Source organism: Bos grunniens, chromosome 28 (genome assembly GCF_055505025.1).
Source record: "Bos grunniens cultivar Pamir isolate PY7600 chromosome 28, Bosgru_T2T1.0, whole genome shotgun sequence".
NCBI lineage: Eukaryota > Metazoa > Chordata > Mammalia > Artiodactyla > Bovidae > Bos > Bos grunniens.
In genome coordinates, this window is record NC_141192.1 from 43329160 (window position 1) to 43345285 (window position 16126).

The following is a 16126-nucleotide window of genomic DNA, read 5'->3' on the forward strand; positions in this document are numbered from 1 at the left end:
ACAGTTCAAAAGCATCAATTTTTTGGCACTCAGCCTTCTTCACAGTCCAACTCTCACATCCATACATGACCACAGGAAAAACCATAGCCTTGACTAGACGAACCTTTGTTGGCAAAGTAATGTCTCTGCTTTTGAATATGCTATCTAGGTTGGTCATAACTTTCCTTCCAAGGAGTAAGCGTCTTTTAATTTCATGGCTGCAGTCACCATCTGCAGTGATTTTGGAGCCCCTCAAAATAAAGTCTGACACTGTTTCCACTGTTTCCCCATCTATTTCCCATGAAGTGATGGGACCGGATGCCATGATCTTTGTTTTCTGAATGTTGAACTTTAAGCCAACTTTTTCACTCTCCACTTTCACTTTCATCAAGAGGCTTTTGAGTTCCTCTTCACTTTCTGCCATAAGGGTGGTGTCATCTGCATATCTGAGGTTATTGATATTTCTCCTGGCAATCTTGATTCCAGTTTGTGTTTCTTCCAGTCCAGCATTTCTCATGATGTACTCTGCATATAAGTTAAATAAGCAGGGTGATAATATACAGCCTTAACGAACTCCTTTTCCTATTTGGAACCAGTCTGTTGTTCCATGTCCAGTTCTAACTCTTGCTTCCTGACCTGCATACAGGTTTCTCAAGAGGCAGATCAGGTGGTCTGGTGTTCCCATCTCTTTCAGAATTTTCCACAGTTTATTGTGATTCACACAGTCAAAGGCTTTGGCATAGTCAATAAATCAAAAATAGATGTTTTTCTGAAACTCTCTTGCTTTTTTGATGATCCAGCGGATGTTGGCAATTTGATCTCTGGTTCCTCTGCCTTTTCTAAAACCAGCTTGAACATCTGGAAGTTCACAGTTCACATATTGCTGAAGCCTGGCTTGGAGAATTTTGAGCATTACTTTACTAGCATGTTAGATGAGTGCAATTAAGTGGTAGTTTGAGCATTCTTTGGCATTGCCTTTCTTTGGGATTGGAATGAAAACTGACCTTTTCCAGTCCTGTGGCCACTGCTGAGTTTTCCAAATTTGCTGGCATAGTGAGTGCAGCACTTTCACAGCATCATCTTTCAGGATTTGAAATAGCTCAACTGGATTCCATCACCTCCACTAGCTTTCTAAGGCCCACTTGACTTCACATTCCAGGATGTCTGGCTCTAGGTGAGTGATCACACCATCGTGATTATCTGGGTCGTGAAGATCTTTTTTGTACAGTTCTTCTGTGTATTCTTGCCACCTCTTCTTAATATCTTCTGCTTCTGTTAGGTCCATACCATTTCTGTCCTTTATCAAGCCCATCTTTGCATGAAATGTCCCCTTGGTATCTCTAATTTTCTTGAAGAGATCTCTAGTCTTTCCCATTCTGTTGTTTTCCTCTATTTTTTTGCATTGATCACTGAGGAAGGCTTTCTTATGTCTTCTTGCTATTCTTTGGAACTCTGCATTCAGATGCTTATATCTTTCCTTTTCTCCTTTGCTTTTCGCTTCTCTTCTTTTCACAGCTATTTGTAAGGCCTTCCCAGACAGCCATTTTGCTTTTTTGCATTTCTTTTCCATGGGGATGGTCTTGATCCCTGTCTCCTGTACAATGTCATGAACCTCATTCCATAGTTCATCAGGCACTCTATCTATCAGAAATAGGCCCTTAAATCTATTTCTCACTTCCACTGTATAATCATAAGGGATTTGATTTAGGTCATACCTGAATGATCTAGTGGTTTTCCCTACTTTCTTCAATTTAAGTCTGAATTTGGCAATAAGGAGTTCATGATCTGAGCCACACACAGTCAGCTCCCAGTCTTGTTTTTGCTGACTGTATAGAGCTTCTCCATCTTTGGCTGCAAAGAATATAATCAATCTGATTTCGGTGTTGACCATCTGGTGATGTCCATGTGTAGAGTCTTCTCTTGTGTTGTTGGAAGAGGGTGTTTGCTATGACCAGTGCATTTTCTTGGCAAAACTCTATTAGTCTTTGCCCTGCTTCATTCCATATTCCAAGGCCAAATTTGCCTGTTACTCCAGGTGTTTCCTGAGTTCCTACTTTTGCATTCCAGTTCCCTATAATGAAAAGGACATCTTTTTTGGGTGTTAGTTCTAAAAGGTCTTGTAGGTCTTCATAGAACCTAGAACAAATCTTCCAGAAGATTGGCAAGCACAGATAAAAAGAGAGATCCAGGCATTCAGGGAGAGAAAGATTTACTATGGGAAGAAAGAAAGTGACTGGCTTTAGAGAGAAACCAGTGCTCTCCCTTTACAGCCAAACCTTCTTATACCCTATCAATGGGCTATTGTGCCCCGAAGGGAGGGGGTCTTAGTTTATCTTTAGTCCGAAGCTGGGGTCTTGTGTCACATAGTCAGAGGGAGTTTCACAGTTGGGTGGTCACATAGTCTTGAGAAACTGGCACCAGCAGGGAAAAACGGGACCTTGCCTTCAGGAAAAACGGGATACCACCAGAGCAGTGTGGCCACTGTGACTTCATCTCTTGTTTGTCAGGTCACCACGATGGGCCATTTTTAAATAATACACTATGAGCCCCTTGTGGACCCTAACACAGAACATACATGTTCCAGAAAGTTCTCATGGCAAACATTCGCTGCCGACCCTGGACCATAGGGCAGAAATTGAGGGCACTGAGGTAATGGCCTCGACAGAGCCAGTTGGTTATTGCAAGGGCATATGTGAGTGCTAAGTGCTCAGTCCTGTCAGACTCTTTGACCCCATGGACTATAACCCACCAGGCTCCTCTGTCCGTGGAATTCTCCAGGCAAGACTACTAGAGCGGGTTGCCATGCTCTCCTCCAGGGAATCTTCCCAACCCCGGGATCGAACCCACATCGCTCATGTTTCCTGCACTGGCCACCTGGGAAGCCCCGTGTAGGTGGTGTCACACGGTGTTTGCCTTTCTCTGCCTCGCTGACTTCGCTTAGTGTGACCATCTCTAGGTCCATCCACGTTGCTGCAAGTGGCACTAAGTAAAGTAAAAAAGTCACTCAGTCGTGTCCGACTCTTTGCAACCCCGAGAACTATACAGTCCGTGGAATTCTCCAGGCCAGAATACTGGAGTGGGTAGCCCTGCCCCTCGCCAAGGTATCTTCCCGACCCAGGGATCGAACCCAGATCTCCCGCATTGCAGGCGGATTCTCTTCTGAGCCACCAGAGAAGCACGTGGCATTGGTTCATTCCTTCTATGGCAGAGAAGTATTCTGTTGTATGTATGTACCACAGCTTCACCCATTCCTCTGTCCATGGACATTAGGTTGCATCCATGTTCTGGCTATTGGAACTAGTGCTGCATGGAACACTGGGGTGCGTGTATCTTTTCGAAATAGAGTTTTCTGCGACTTCTGAGTGACACTAAGGGAAACAAAACAACCTAGTTGGTCACCTTTGGAGAATGATTATTTTGAACTTTGGTAAATAACAAAAGACTGAACCAATTCAGCCTCCATTTCCCACCACCAGTCTGCTGAAGCATGGAGGACAGGGGACAATGTTCTCCTCCGCTGTAGGGACAGTCCTCAAAATCTCAGTCAAGGGAAATTCTCTCCAACAAATAATCGATTCAGTGTCTTCAGTGTGTAAATTGCAAGGGTAAGAGAAGTAAGCCGATGAATTGAATGTGATGTACTCAATGTTGACGGCTGGGTGCTCAGTGGAAAACAGTTAAGGAGAGGTGAGGCCGTGATGACCACACAATCCACATGGTCAGGGCACATATGGTGGGGTCTTGGTCTCTGAAAAGCATTGAAGAGGCCTCAGGGGAGGTTGGCTCAGTCTATCTTCTTACCTGACTGGGATTGCCAGGGTGTTTAATATTCGTGTATCAGGGCTTCCCAGGTGGTGCTAATGTAAAGAACCTGCCTGCCAGTGCAGGAGACATGAGACATGAGTTCAGTCGCTGGGTTGGGAAGATCCTCTGGAGAAGGGAATGGCAACCCACTCCATTCCCTGAACAGAGGAGCCTGGTGGTCTATGGTTCTTGCGGTCGCAAAAGAGTCAGACATGACTGAAGTGACATGGCATATTTGGCTGAATTATTTGCTTTATGCTGTTATTATTTTGCTTGACGGTTATTTTGACAATTAAAAAAAAATTAAAAGAAGTTCAGGAAGTCTTGAGTGTGAGCAGCCAGCCTGGTCCTAGGGGTGTAAACTTCTCCCCTTCCTGCGACAGTAGTCACTGTCTCTCATATTTTCTTAGAACTTTTATTGTAAATTTACCCATAAATATACTTGTATATTTGGTTCTGTGCTTTGTAAAGGGTATATTGGAGGTTTTATTGGGTGTGTGTGGTTTTTATTCTGTTTTCTTTCATGTAAGGAACTGTGTTAGGTCAAGTCCTCAGAGAAGCAGACCTAAGGCAGGATTAAATATGTGTGGACCTTGTTGAGGGAGCAGCCTGCAAGGGCACTGGGGAGGGAGAGGGTCAGATGGGAGGGAGGGGGTGGGAGGAGGTGCAGCCCAAGGAAGGCAGAGGCTGAGATGGTTGGTTGGCATCACCGACTCAATGGACATGAGTCTGAGCAAACTCTGGGAGATAGAGAAGGACAGGGAAGCCTGGCATGCTGTAGTCCATAGGGTTGCAAAGAGTTGGACATGACAGAGCGGCTGAACAATAATAATAAGGAAGTCAGAGCTGCCTGGAGGTGCCCACGCAGGGCCTGTGGTCATATAGCAATATGGATGGACCTAGAGATTATCATACTAAGTGAAGTAAGTCAGACAGAATTCGACAAATACCATATGATATCATGTATATGTGAAATCTTTAATGTGATATAAATGAACCTACCTACCATACAGAAATGGACTCAACAGACACAGAGAACACAGTTGTGGTTGCCGAGGAGGGTGGGGGGGAAGGATTGCGAGTTTGGGGTTAGCAGATGTAAACTACGATATCTAGGATGGATAAACAACAAGGTCCTTCAGAATAGCCCTGGGAACTATATTCAATATCCTGTGATAAACTGTAATGGAAAAGAACATGAAAAAATATACGTAGACCTTAAATCACTTTACTGTGCAGCAAAAGGTAATACAATATTGTAAATCAAGTATATTACAATTATATATATAAGCAGAGACCTTCAACATGTTTGCCTACAGCTCCCACCATAAGGGGCGGTGAACACTCTCCTGGCCCCACACCTCCCGGCCTTTTCTGAAGACCTGGACATTGGATTGAAAAAAAAAGTTTTAAAGTGTCCTGGGTAAAGCCCTAGAGGGTGAAGAAAGGCCCAGAGCATATCCTTATGGAAATACCAAGACACTATTTATTACACAAAAATAAGACACAGTTCATGTATTTAATAGGGGAAGAGTCAGATAATGTTTATTGGGATAGGAAACATTATGTAGCCATTAAATAATACTTAATAGTGGGTTTCTACTGCATTCTCTTTCTTCATGTTTCACTTAAAATGCTTCCCAGGACTTCCCTGGCAGCCCAGTGGTTAAGACTCTGTGCTGTCAATGCAGGGGGCACGAGTTCAATCCCTGGTCAGGGAAATAAGATCCCATATGCCATGTGGTGTGGCCAAAAGATTTTTAAAAAGTTTCTCCACTCCTTGTATATAGTAGAGGAAAAAAGCACTCATGGGAGTGAGGCCGGCATGGGTTGCTCTCCTGTTCAACCCACTTCAAGCCCAGCAGTCAGGACCATCATTTCCAATTTCCCAGGATGGGAAGGCCATCCATTCATTAAATCTCATGCTCAGGGCCTGACAGTGAATGGAAGACTGAATTGAAACAAGGACCTCCTGTTTTCATCTTTAATAGGAGACTCTATCTCTTACACCACAAGTGTGCCATAGGTTAATTCTGCAGACCAACAATGTGACTTCTGTCCTGGGTGACCAACCTGGGTCCTTCCATTTGCATCCACAGACAAAAGAATGGTTTGCACCACCAAGTGCTGGGAAAGCCAACACAGTACTCTATTTAATGGGGAAAACTTTTCTTTTAATTTTGGCTGCACGAGGTCTTTGTTGCCGCACGTGGGCTTTCTCTAGATGTAGGGCACGGGCTTAGTTACCCCTCAGCATGTGAGAGCTTATTAATAGTTCCCTGGCCAGGAATCAAACCCGAGTCTCCTGCATTGGAAGGGTGGTTCTTTTTTTATATATAATTTCATTTAGTTAGTTATTTATAGCTGTCTTCAGTGATGCTCGAACTTTTCTCTAGTTGTAGGGAGCAGGGGCTGCTCTCTAGTACAGTGTGCGGGCTTCTTATTGCAAGTGCTTCTCTTGTTTCGGAGCACAGGCTCTAGGACACGCGAGCTTCAGTGGTTGCAGTTCCCGGGCTTAGTTGCACCACAGCATGTGAGATCTTCCCAGAAAGGGGATCAAACCTGCGTCTCCTGCATTGTGCAGGTGGATTCTTTACCACTGAGCCACCAAGGAAGTCCGTAATGGGGAAAACTTGAAAAAAAAAAAAAAAATAGGATCGTTCACAGAGGCCAGCCAAGCCCTATTGGAGCCTGCTGCTAAGTCACTTCAGTCGTGTCCGACTCTGTGGGACCCCATGGACTGCAGCCTACCAGGCTTCTCCATCCATGGGATTTTCCAGGCAAGAGTACTGGAGTGGAGTGCCATTGCCTTCTCTGTATTGGAGCCTGAGCCCCCCCAAAACAAATCAGTAATAATCAATCTTGTCTTTAACATTTTACTATCTTGTTCATCGTGGATTTTTTTTGCATTAATTTTTATTTTTTTAAGTCTTGCATTAAAATTGTATCTATTTTGATTCCTGAGTTTTTTGGCACCCTGTTCAATCTTGCGCCTGAGGCAAGGACCATGCCTACCTCACCCTGGGCCAGCCCTGTCTTTAAAAAGGACATTTTCCTTAATATATGATATTTGTTTTTTCTTTCTGACTTACTTCACTCTGTGTGTGTGTGCTCAGTTGGCTCAGTTGTGTCCGATTCTGTGACCCTGTGGACTGCAGCATGCCAGAACTCCTCTGTCCATGGGATTTTGCAGGCAAGAATACTGGAGTAGGTTGTTATGTCTTCCTCCAGGGATCTTCCTGACCCAGGGATTGAACCCACATCTTTTATGTCTCCTGCATTGAGAGATGGGTTCTTTACCACTAGCACCACCTGGGAAGCCTGTATGACATGCTCTGTGGTGACCTAAATGGGAAGGAAATCCGAAAAAGAGGGATATATGTATACGTGTAGCTGATTCACTTTGCTGTACAGCAGATAGTAACAATATTGTAAAGCAACTAGACTGCAATAAAAAAAAAATTTAAAAACTAAAGGCATTTTCATTACAATTGGGAATAGGTCAGGGATGCCCCAGTACCTCCATCATGTAAAAGGAAGGGCAGTGCAGCCAGAGTGCTGGAAAAAAGAATCAAATGATCAACTAAAAGTATTGAAATTTTAAAATGGGCTTTTCGGGCTTCCCTGGTGGCCCTGCAGTAAAGAATCATGCCTGCTAATGCAGGAGACATGTGTTCAATCCCTGATCCAGAAAGATCCCACATGCCGTGGGGCAACTAAGCCTTTGTTCTTCAGCTATTGAGCCTGTGCTCTAGAGCCCAGAAGCCAAAACTAATGAGCCCACGTGCCTCAATTACTAAAGCCCATGCTCCCCAACAAGGGAAGCCACTGCAGTGAGAAGCCCGTGCACCACAACTGGAGAGCAGCCCCTATGCATCCTGATTAGAGAAGAGCTCAAGCAGTAAGATGCAGCACAGCCAAAAATAAACAAAAAGGCTTTTACAAGATCAGTAGATATTTTTTTTTTGTACCAACGACAGGTATATAAGATAGAGAAAATCTATTCCCCGTGGATACAAAAACTAAACGTCTTAGAATGAGCTTCCTGTGTCTACAGCTATGAAGAAACCCACAGTGCTGTTGACACTCAAGGCTCAAATAAACAGGGAGACATATCTTGAGTGAAAAGACCTGATGTCGTGTGTATAAAATTTCATCACTGTTGGACAGCAGGACACAAGATGATTTCTCAGCCGACTTGCTGCAGTGGCTTGGCCACCTGGATTTCTTTGTTGAGGCAAGAGAAGGAAGGAGCCTCCATTTTTTTAACTGTGGATAGAAGTGGGCTGTCCTTGGCCACATCTGTTTGTTCCAGGGGACAATGTGCATGCCACCTGGGGGGCAGGAAATGTGTTCACTTCCCCAGCCTGTGAGCGGTGCCCCCACCCCAGCTGCCAGGAATGCAAACTCCCCATGAGAGGGACTGGACATCTCCCCTTGAAGCGGGCATGTCTGGCCACCATCTGTAACCTTGATTTGTTGTTTTTTTACACAAATGCAATTATTTAATATAAATATATATTTTCATAAATGAGTATAATATTTTATAACATGTGCATTTTACTTAACATGTTGTATCTTCCATGAAATGGTTGTAATAATATCATTTTTAATGACTGCAATACTCATCACTATTTTATCATAATGTACAAATTGCATATTATTGGACATTTCAGTAATATGTAATTTGTACATTAACAAATAAATTTTCTTTATTTCAAACAATGTAATGGTGAAATGGACATCCTTTTTAGGCTATACCTTTGTATACATAGGCTTCCCTGGTGGCCGAGCTGGTAAAGCATCTGCCTGTAATGTGGGAGACCTGGGTTTGATCCCTGGGTTAGGAAGATCCCTTGGAGAAGGGAACGGGTACCCACTGCAGTATTTTGGCCTGGAGAATTCCATGGACTGTATAGTCCATGGGGTCGCAGAGTCGGACACGACTGAGTGACTTTCACTTTCACTTTGTACATATACACCATTGTTTATCTAGTGTACATTCCTAGATTTGGAATTGCCAGGCCAGTCTTTTGAAAGGTTTTTGATTCCCAGTTGCAAATTAGTTTCCAGAAAGGTTATGCTCTTTAAAAATTAAGATTATTGCCACTTTTATTTTTCTCCTGTCATCTTTTTATTGGACTGTGATTGCTTTATGATGTAGTTTCTGCTGTACAGCAAAGTGAACATGGGGAGTCTGCTGTGAAATGATGCTTGGTGCTCTTGGTGCATCCTCTGAGGTCACCCATGTTCTAGGAAACACTGGACACCTTGCCTCTCCCTGGGAGCAGGTCTCTGAAATGGGCCCATCAGTTTCAGGTTTGGGGATGGGGTGACACAGAAGGATGCTCAGACCCTGCAGGGTCCATCTCAGTGACAGTTTTCCTGCTGTGGGACCGTATCTGGTGTGTGGGCTGCTCTGGGTAAGCACTGGTGCTGCTTCAGAGACACGGCCACACGTGAGCTATTCAGGTTCCCTAGAGGACAGGAAGGAGATTTCCACTGACCTCCCTTCCCCCACTGTCTCCCCAAGGGGCTGAAAGAGAAATCCTGAGTCAACATGCCTGTTGAGAATTGCCCAGGAACTCTGTATGTTTTGTGAGATAAAATGTAGGGTTCTGGATGGTGGGGTTCAGGACCTCCCCGGTTTGGGCCCATGGGATCTTTGCAGTGCCCTGCCGTATCATGACCTGTACGCCTGAAATGTCAGCCACATCCCTTGCACCCTCCTGGGTGCCCCCTTCTCCTGGTGGCCGTCCTCCCTCTAGTGTTCCCCCCTACTCTGTCCTGAGGCCCCACCCCATCAAGCCTGTGAAGCTGGGGCTTATGTCCGGTGTCTCTGTGTGGAATTCAGCCTGGACGGTTCCTGGCAAATCCAGTGAGTGATTTTGTTTGGAGTGAGGAGGAAGCAGAAGCTTGTGTGTGCTGGGAGTTGGAGGCAAGCGGTGGGAAGATTGGAGATGGGCTTCCGGGGCAGCAGATTAGATTTGGAAGGGGTAGGGCACCTCCTCTTTGGCTTCATAATGTCTTTGGAATGAAAGCTTCTCTTTTTCTTTTTGAGAACAAATAACTTGATTTTATGACCTGTTGTCTCAGTCACCTGGGCTCCTTAACCCAGGAACCATCTTCACAAAGTCATGAGTGTAATGGTCAGCAGGCACATGAAAAGATTCTCAGCATCATTTCTTGTGCTGCTGCTGCTGCTGCTAAGTCGCTTCAGTCATGTCCGACTCTGCGACCCTATAGATGGCAGCCCACGAGGCTCCCCCGTCCCTGGGGTTCTCCAGGCAAGAACACTGGAGTGGGTTGCCATTTCCTTCTCCAATGCATAAAAGTAAAAGTGATGATGCTCAATCGTGTCCGACTCATTTCTTATGAGGGATATGCAAATCAGAACTGCAGTGGGGTACCATCTCACACTAGCCAGAGAGGCCATTGTTAGACAGTCCACAAATCATAAATGCTGGAGAGGGTGTGGTAAAAAGGGAACCCTCCTACACTGATGCTAGGAATGTCAGTGGGTGCCGCCACTATGGAGAACAGTATGGCGGTTCCTTAAAATACTACAAATAGAGCTACTATATGATCCAGAAACCCCATTCCTATCCAAAAAAAGATACATGCACCTCAGTGTTCAGTGAAGCATTATTTACAATAGCCAAAACATAAAAACAACCTCAATGTCTATCCACAGATGAATGAACAAAGACGATGTGGTACATATATACTCTGGAGTAGTACTCTGCCATAAAAAATGAAAGAATGCCAATTGCAGCAATGGATGGACCTAGAGATGATCATATTAAGTGAAGTAAATAAATGAAAAACAAATATCATATAGTATCATCATATCTAAAAAAGATATAAATGAACTTATTTATAAAACAGAAACAGATTCATAGACATAGAAAATAAACCATGGTTACCAAAGAGAAAGGCTGGGGAGAGGAATAAATAGGGAGTTTGGTATTAACAGATACACATTACTATATATAAATTAGACAGTCAGCAAAGACCTGCAGTACAGCACAGGGAACTATATCCAAAAAGGATCTGAAAAAGAATATGTGTGTATATACATATATATACAGACAGACACATAGATATATATAACTGAAGCACTTTGCTGTACACCAGAAACTAACACAGCATTGTAAGTTAACTATATGCTAATCAAATCAGAGTGTTCATGAATGAGCAGGGAGTTGGGGTGGCACCCCACTCCAGTACTCTTGCCTGGAAAATCCCATGGATGGAGGAGCCTGGTGGGCTGCAGTCCATGGGGTCGCTAAGAGTCGGGCACGACTGGGCAACTTCACTTTCACTTTTCACTCTCATGCATTGGAGAAGGAAATGGCAACCCACTCCAGTGTTCTTGCCTGGAGAATCCCAGGGACGGGGGAGGCTGGTGGGCTGCCATCTATGGGGTCGCACAGAGTCGGACACGACTGAAGCGACTTAGCAATAGCAGCAGCAGGTGTCCTGGGAAGTCCCCAGGGTCCCCTTTTCCTCCTCCAGCCCTGGTGCCCTTCTGTCTCCTTGGCAGAGCATGTGCTGGTCCTGACACCACAGTCAGCTGAGGAGGGGTATCCTGCCATTTGAATAGACACGAGTTACCTCTGGGTGGGCTCCTCAGGTTGGCTGTTTGGGGATGGGATCTGACTCTCCTGTCCCGCTTCTTGACTGCAGTGGCTGCCTCCTGGTGACGACGGCAGTGTGAGCCCCGCCATGGCCCACCTGAAGCGTCAGAGTGCTTCGAGCAGCCTACTGGACCTCAGGGCAAGAGAGGCCCTGGATCCTGAGAACGAGGACCAAGAGCTGGCCCTGGAGCAGTACGTGCCCAGCGGCCTGGAGCTGGCAGCCCTGTGGCCCGAGAGCCTGCGTCCGCTGAGCAGGGCAGCCCCGACCAGAGCCCCGACAGGGACTCCAGCTCTGACTACGTGAACAAAACCTCGGAGGAGAAGGACTACGACTCGGGGCTGCCTGGAGAAGGAGGGCATCACCTACTACATCCGCTACTGCCCCGAGGATGACAGCTACCTGCAGGGCACGGACTGCGAGGGGCTGGGCTACCTGGCCCATGATATGCACCACCTGGAGATGGACGAGTGCCAGGAGGCAGTGGAGGAGTGGACGGAACTGGGGCCTGGCGACTCCCCCAAGGCCTGCCCACCCACCAAGGCCGGCTGCGGCCCCAGCAGACAGGAGTGCAGGCCCAAACACAAGGGCAGGCCCAAGTCTCTGAACCTCCCTCCCGAGGCCAAGCACCCTGCCAACGCCCAGAGGAGCTTCAAGACCAAGACCAGGACCTCGGAGAAGAGGCCCAAGTGCCCCCAAGAGGAGGTAGGATTCTGGCTGGCCCTGGGGAAGCAGATTGAGGGGCTGAGAGCAAAGGCATCTGTGGAGCCCCCAAGTCAGAATGCAAGTCAGTTCCCCATGTGTTCAGTTATGCATGGAAGTCCCGGCCACTCCTGTTCACCCATCAGATGCCGTAGTAAATGTCGAGGAAATCTTGTTGAGGCTGATTGGCAGCCAGGGCTCCCAGCAGACACCCAGCCCCCCAGCAGAGCCTGGGTCCTTCACCCGCTTGCTCTGGGTGTGCTCCTGTGGGGGTGGTCCCTGAGACTGTCGCCCCTCCCCGGGTGGTTTCAGTCAGTCATAGGGATCTGGTACTGCTGGCAAGTGCGGACAGCTGCAGCCAGTGGTTGGGGCAGTCCAGCGGCGAGGGGCAGCACCCCGAGTGCATTACACAGGGGTGGTTGAATCTGGTGACACTTCTCTGAAAGACCCGGGGCCTTGGTATGATTGGCCATTCACTGTAACTAACCATTTTGCAAATAATTATTTGAAAGTTTGACAGTCTTGGAGAAGAAATGCATGCTAATGAGGCTAGTAGATTTAAGCGTAACTGTAGCAAAGTAAGTGTGCATTCTAATAAACACTTCTGAAAAGTTACCTTTCAAAATGAAAAACTTACATGTATATAGAAAGAAGATGCATGTGAAGGAACTTCTATTTGACTAATTCTATGGAAAGTGAGAATGAACTGCTTTCATTTTTTTTTTTTAATTGGAGTATAGTTTCTTTACAATGTTGTTAGTTTCTGCATTTCCCTCTTCCTATGTTACTGTAAAGCCATCTCTAGACCTTATGTAATTTAATCCATAAATTGTTCAGTTGTATGTATGTGTTTATTGCATTTTTTACATATTTATACAAAATCATAATGGCTCCTAAGACAAAATTAATGGTAACCCTTTAATATCATGAAATATCTAGTAGATATTCAAATTTGTTATTCTGTAGTTTTTATAGGGTCTTTCTTTGATTGAAAATCCCAATAACAGGCACATATTGCCTTTGCTTGTTATATCTCCTTTGAGCCTTTTTGTTGTCATTTAGTTTGTGGGGAGGGGGTGGTGTAAGCAGGGGTCTTTTTTTTCATGATATTTTTTATCTGGGAAACTCAAAATATCTCACAAATTATACTCATGGATTCCATATGACCTCAAGAAAATTAATCACTCTGTGCATCAGACTCTACATCTTTAAAATGAGAATAATTAGACATCAATCCAATTAGCAATCATTTATTGTATCCCCATAAGATTAATGACATTATTTAAATATTTTTTTAAAATAAAGTTTTAAAGGCATTTTACTGTTATACAGAGCATACAAGTAAGCATATTGAAGATGGGCTTGAGATCAGGTACACTATGAACAACATGAAGTGATACACAAAGATTTGGTTGGGCCAGCTCAAGCCATCCAGTAGTCATGTACAGATGTGAAAACTGGACCATAAGGAAGGCTGAGCACCGAAGGTTGATCACTATGCTTTCAAAGTGTGGTGCTGGAGAAGACTCTTGAGAGTTCCTTGGACAGCAAGGAGATCAAACCTATCAATCCTAAAAGAAATCAACCCTGAATATTCATTGGAAGGACTGAGACTGAAGCTGAAGCTCCAATACTTTGTCCACCTGATGCAAAGAGCTGACCCATTGGAAAAGACCCTGATGCTAGGAAAGATTGAAAGCAGGAGGAGAAGGGGGAGTCAGAGGATGAGATGGTTGGATGGCATCACTGATTCAATGGACATGAGTTTGAGCAAACTCCAGGAGATTGTGATGGACAGGGAGGCCTGGCATGCTGCAGTCCATGGGGTCGAAAAGAGTCCGACACAAATGAGCAACTGAACAACAAGCTCAGGTTATATTTTGTCATCAGCATTTGGGAAAATGTTTGCTTTAAATACAGTTTTTTTTTTTTCTTATTTTAATTGGAATGTAATTGCTTTACAATGCTGTGTTAATCTCTGCTGTACAACAATGAGAATCAGCTGTATGCATATGTATATCCCCTCTCTCTTGAGCCTCACTCTCACCCTCCACACCCATCCCACACCTCTAGATCATCACAGAGCACCGAGCTGAGCTCTTTTTATACAGCAGCTTCGCACCAACTATTTATTTTATTTTATTTATTTATTTTTTTATTCAGGGCAAAATTTTAAAAATCATTTATTCATGAATCTGGAATGGATTCCCTCTCCCCCAACGCCCACACACATGATGACAGGAAAAGAAGGCAAACAGTGGTGTCCAGTCTCATTACACAGTGATGATACGACTCTCAAATCAGTCTACTGATCACAGCAAAGAGGACGCTAACACCAATGAACTCGACACGATCACGTTTAAGAAGTTCATCAAAATCAGGTCTTTCTTATGAAAGAGGATTTGGAGTACGACCTCAGACAAGAATAACAGCACAGTTCTCTCTTACAATGTCTATTTCACCGCACTCTGCCTACAGAGAAGAGCTAGCTAGCAAAGTTCAGAGTTCACCTGGGGGGTTGCCTTGCAAGTTTCAACCTCAGGCTCTTAGTCTCCTGGAGGTCAGATCAGCTAATGTCCAGAAGTTGTGTGTGTGTGTGTGTGTGTGTGTGCGTGCGTGTGTGTGCACACGCACTCAGTCACTCAATCCTGACTCTTTGTGACCCCATGGACTGCAGCTCACCAGGCTCCTTTGTCCATGGGATTTTCCAGGCAAGAATGCTGGAGTGGGTTGCCATTTCCTTCTCCACAACTATTTATTTTACACATAGTAGTGTATATATGTCAATGCTACTCTCTCAATTTGTCCCACCCTCCCCTCCCCCAACTGTGTCCACAAGCCCATTCTCTATGTCTGTGCCTCTGTTCCTGCCTTGCAAAGCTCTTAAAATATTCTTTGTATCATTGATGTTAACTGCTGCTGCTGCTGCTGCTGCTGCTAAGTCGCTTCAGTTGTGTCCGACTCTGTGCGACCCCATAGACGGCAGCCCACTAGGTTTCTCTATTATGTGTATTCGTATTGGTTTATCTGTATCCTGCTTCATTCTCAGGTGCACTTTTGAGAACTCATCTCTCTCTTCAATTATGTAGAATTATCAGATATCTCTTCAAATGTTTCTACTCTTACTCCAGCTGGTCTCTTTTTCTTTAGCTCAGGTTTGTTAGAATATATGAAGCTGTCCTCCATATCTCTTAGTTTCACTCTAGAATATTTATATCTGTCTCTGCCTGTCCCTCCTACATGCATGTGGCCTCAGATGCCAGTGGAGTGGTGTCCACAAACTTGCACCAAACTCTTTTGTTCAACAGGCAACACCAGGGACGCATAGTTTATCACCAAACCATTGAGAAGAGCTCACTTCCCTTCTTATAGTCCAAATGTTTATTACTACGGGAAGGATTAGGTCACCTTTTTATTTCTGTGAAATAATTATTTAGGGTACTATGTAGTAGGTTGAAAGTTGTTGACCTCTATGTACTGACATGGAAAAATTGCTAAGACATCTTAAATAAAAAAGCAAATACAAGTAATGCATACAGTTGACATCATATGCACCTATACACACACAATGTATGTGTATGTATATATATACATATGTGGAGGAGGGCATGGCAACCCACTCTAGTACTCTTGCCTGGATAATCCCATGCACTGAGGAGCCTGGCAGGCTACAGCCCATAGGGTCGCAAAGAGCCGGACATGAGTGAAGTGACTTATATAAACTTTAATTGATATGCCTATTAGTCAGACTGCAAAGTTTAGAGCCAGCCATCACCGAGAATTGATGTTTTCAAATCGTGGTGCTGGAGAAGACTCTTGAGAGTCCGTTGGACTGAAAGGAAATCAAACCAGTCAATCTTAAAGGAAATCAACCCTGAATATTCATTGGAAGGACTGATGCTAAAGCTAAAGTTCCAATACTTTGGCCACCTGATGTCAAGAGCTGACCCGCTGAAAAAGACCCTGATGTTGGGAAAGATTGAAGGCAGGAGGAGAAGGGACA

At 44.8% G+C, this 16126-nt stretch overlaps 1 long non-coding RNA gene across 3 annotated transcripts in view; it reads left to right on the forward strand.

Moving 5' to 3' along the window:
* The window catches only part of LOC147343218 (uncharacterized), a 31989-nt gene that overhangs the window by 14693 nt on the left and 1170 nt on the right, over positions 1–16126 (forward strand). For all 3 annotated transcript variants that reach the window (XR_015156599.1, XR_015156597.1, XR_015156600.1), the window contains exon 3: positions 11473–12126. This is a non-coding gene — a long non-coding RNA (uncharacterized LOC147343218). The remainder of the gene's footprint in view (positions 1–11472; positions 12127–16126) is intronic.